Source organism: Panthera leo, chromosome B3 (assembly GCF_018350215.1).
Source record: "Panthera leo isolate Ple1 chromosome B3, P.leo_Ple1_pat1.1, whole genome shotgun sequence".
In the NCBI taxonomy this organism is placed as follows: Eukaryota; Metazoa; Chordata; class Mammalia; order Carnivora; family Felidae; genus Panthera; species Panthera leo.
In genome coordinates, this window is record NC_056684.1 from 146,429,580 (window position 1) to 146,433,713 (window position 4,134).

Genomic DNA, 4,134 nt, shown 5'->3' on the forward strand with positions numbered 1-4,134 from the left:
ACAGAGTTTCCCTAGGGGAACATGACAACGTTCTGGAGATGGATGTACAACAGTGTGAATGCAGTTAATGCCAGACAACTGTATGCTTAAAGTGACTTACGTGGTAAGTGTTATGTTACATACATTTAATCAGAATTTAAAAAGGAAGGACTGATACACGTCACAACATGGGTGAATGCAGAAAACATCCTCAGTGACAGAAGCCATCCAGAAAAGGCCACTCAGGAACCATCTTGCTCTATTTTTTTTTTTAACATTTATTATTTATTGTTGAAAAAGAGAGACAGAGACAGGTCATGATAGGGGGAGGGGTTAGCAAGAGGGAGACACAGAATCTCAAGCAATCTGTAGGCTCTGAGCTGTTAGCACACAGCCAGAAGCAGGTGCTCGAACCCATCAACTTCGAGATCACGACCTGATGTGAACTCGGCGTTTAGCAGACTGAGACCCCAAGAGCCCCAGGAACCACCTTGCTCTTTAAATCCCCCCAGGTTACACAGATAGGGGAAAGTCTCAGGAGCACTTCCCCAAAAGAATCCAGATCAGATTGGGAAAAGACATTTCACAGTGGGGCAGATGGGGACACTTGAAGTGGGCCTGTGGTCTGGGGTCTAATGTGGCAACGCAGGGATTTCCTCATTTGGGGTTCTGTGGTGGTTTCTCGGGAGGGTGTCCTTGTTTGGGGTAAAACGCACCAAAGTATCTCGTGTGAAGCGGCAAACGCGGTAAAGAAACGAGCGTCCAGGTAAAGCGTATTTGCGCTGCTGTGACACGTTCACTGCACGTCTGAAATCACAGAGTAAGGTACTCCTGCAAACAACAGTGTCAGCCCCACACGATAGAAGCAAGAGAGGGGTCAAACGCTGTGACGTAGGCCCACGCCCAGACCCAGCTCACCCAGGCGGAGAGGCCACGGGCCCTGCAGGAGGCAGCACGTGAGCCAGAGGCACGTGGGAGGGTTCTATTGGTGGCCACGTGTCTGGGTGCAGCGGAAGCAGTGGGATTTGGAATTCCGGTTGTCCGCAAGACGCCACTAAGAAGCTGTTAGAACTGCGAAAAGCAATGAAGGGACATCTCCCGGAAGTGGACTCGGGAGGCGGGGAGGGGAGGCTGGAAGGCGGAGCCCACCACCCAGGGTCAGGCTCGGGAACAACCCACGGCTACAGACCCAAGATTAGAACCCTCCGCGGAGAGAAGCCCCCGGCTCAGGCCCCACCAGGGGAAGCCTTGCCCTGCGGCCCCTGCAGGAAACCCACCGCGCCTGCAGCTGGGCCCGGGAGGCGCCTGCTCCCCTGCAGCCCTGCTTTCCTCCTGCGGACTTCGCTTCAAAACCACGCTCCCAACTTCCTCTTCTCCGCGAAACAGCGTTCCTCTCCGTGTGCTCCCCGCTCGGCCGCGGTTTTGCCACAGCTTGCTGGGCCCGGATGGCAATTCTCCGCTACTCCTGAAGAAACCCACTTTGGCTGGTAACATAACTGGCGGGTTATTTCCAAGGGCAACGGAAGGAGCAACGAGGACACTCGCAGGATAGGAGAGCAGCACACACACACCACGTGCACGTCTGCACGCTCCTGACGACCCGTCGGAAAGAGAAAGGAAGAGACGGTGCCATTTGCAACCGCGGCGGAAGGAACGACGTGCCCCAGAGGAAATCTGAGCAAGGAGGTGGCAGGCCTGCTGTCCCAGGACAGGGCACTGGGGACAGAAAGGGAGGAAGACGCACGGGGGCGGAGAGCTGCTCTGTGCTCCTGGCCGCGGAGGAACCGCCCCTGTGAGCACGTCTGTCCTGCCCGGAGCCATCTGCAGCTCCGGGGTGTCGCACAGAAGTCCCCACGGCGCCGTGGCAGACTCGGGAGGGACACCCCGCCCCGCGCGGAGGCCGAAGGGACCCGCGAGGCCAGAGCGGCGGGAGTGCGAGCTCCGCCAGGGGAGCCCGCTCCTGGACCGCGAACCGCATGAGGCAGCGGCGGGAACCGAGTGGGCGCGGAGCAGGAACACGGCCGCGCGGCCCCGCCGCCCGGCGCCGGTGAGGTAAGCCCCGCGGGGGACACAGTGTCACCGCGCACGAAGCCGCGCAGGGTCCTTTCCCCCCAGGGTCTGGCGAACAGCGCCCCCCTCAGCCTCCAGGTTCCGGAAGCTCCTCTTCCCTGGGCCTGGCTTTGTCCTCGCCTGCTCCTCCCTTGGCGGGACCAGAGGGACCGGGTTGTTGTCAGTGTGGACGCAGGGCCACGTCCCCCTGAATCCTCCACAGTGGGCCCTAGGAGACCGGGTTGTTGTCAGTGTGGACGCAGGGCCACGTCCCCCTGAATCCTCCACAGTGGGTCCTGAGGAGACCGGGTTCTTGTCAGTGTGGACGCAGGGCCACGTCCCCCTGAATCCTCCACAGTGGGCCCTACGAGACCGGGTTCTTGTCAGTGTGGACGCGGGGCCACGTCCCCCTGAATCCTCCACAGTGGGTCCTGAGGAGACCGGGTTCTTGTCGTGTGGACGTGGGGCCACGTCCCCCTGAATCCTCCACAGTGGGTCCTGAGGAGACCGGGTTCTTGTCCGTGAGGACGCGGGGCCACGTCCCCCTGAATCCTCCACAGTGGGTCCTGAGGAGACTGGGTTCTTGTCAGTGTGGACGCGGGACCACGTCCCCCAGTGTGGACGCGGGGCCACGTCCCTCTGAAACCTCCACAGTGGGCCCTAGGAGACCGGGTGCTTGTCAGTGTGGACGCAGGGCCACGTCCCCCTGAATCCTCCACAGTGGGCCCTACGAGACCGGGTTCTTGTCAGTGTGGACGCGGGGCCACGTCCCCCTGAATCCTCCACAGTGGGTCCTGAGGAGACCGGGTTCTTGTCAGTGTGGACGCGGGGCCACGTCCCTCTGAATCCTCCACAGTGGGCCCTAGGAGACCGGGTTCTTGTCAGTGTGGACGCGGGGCCACGTCCCCCAGTGTGGACGCAGGGCCACGTCTTCCTGAATCATCCAAAGTGGGTCCTGAGGAGATCGGGTTCTTGTCCGTGTGGACGTGGGCACTCGTCCACCCGAAGTCTCCACAGCGGGTCGTGAGGACACTGGGTTCTTGTCTGTGTGGACACGGGGCCACATCCCCCTGAATCCTCCACAGCGGGTCCTGACAAAACCGGGTTCTTGTCGGTGTGGACACGGGCCCTCATCCCCCCGAAGTCTCCACAGAAGGTCCTGTGGAGACCGGGTTCTTGTCAGTGTGGACGCGGGGCCACGTCCCCCTGAATCCTCCACAGTGGGTCCTGAGGAGACCGGGTTGTTGTCAGTGTGGACGCGGGGCCATGTACCTCTGAATCCGCCACCGCTGGTCCTGAGGAGACCGGGTGCTTGTCAGTGTGGACGCGGGGCCACGTACCCCAGTGTGGACGCAGGGCCACGTCCCCATGAATCCTCCACAGCGGGTCCTGACGAAACCGGGTTCTTGTCGGTGTGGACACGGGCCCTCATCCCCCTGAATCCTCCACAGTGGGTCCTGAGGAGACCGGGTTCTTGTCAGTGTGGACGCAGGGTCACGTCCCCCAGTGTGGACGCAGGGCCACGTCCCCCTGAATCCTCCACAGTGGGTCCTGAGGAGACCCGGTTCTTGTCAGTGTGGACGCGGGGCCACGTCCCCCTGAATCCTGCACAGTGGGTCCTGAGGAGACCGGGTTCTTGTCAGTGTGGATGTGGGGCCACGTCCCCCTGAATCCTCCACAGTGGGTCCTGAGGAGACCGGGTTCTTGTCTGTGTGGACGCAGGCCCAAGTCCTCCCGAATCCTCCACAGCGGGTTCTGACGAAACCGGGTCTTGTCTGTGTCGACACGGGCCCTCGTCTCCCCGAAGTCTCCACAGAAGGTCCTGTGGAGACCGGGTTCTTGTCAGTGTGGACGCAGGGCCACGTCCCCCTGAATCCTCCACAGTGGGTCCTGAGGAGTCTGGGTTCTTGTCCGTGTGGACGCAGGTCCAGGTCCTTCCAAATCCTCCACAGCGAGTCCTGAAAAGCCGGATTCTTGTTGGTGTGGACACGGGACCTTGTCCGCCCGAAGTCTCTACAACGGATCCTGAGGAGACCGGGTTCTTGTCGGTGTGGACGTGGGCCCTGGTCCACACAGAGTCTCCACAGTGGGTCCTGATGAAACTGG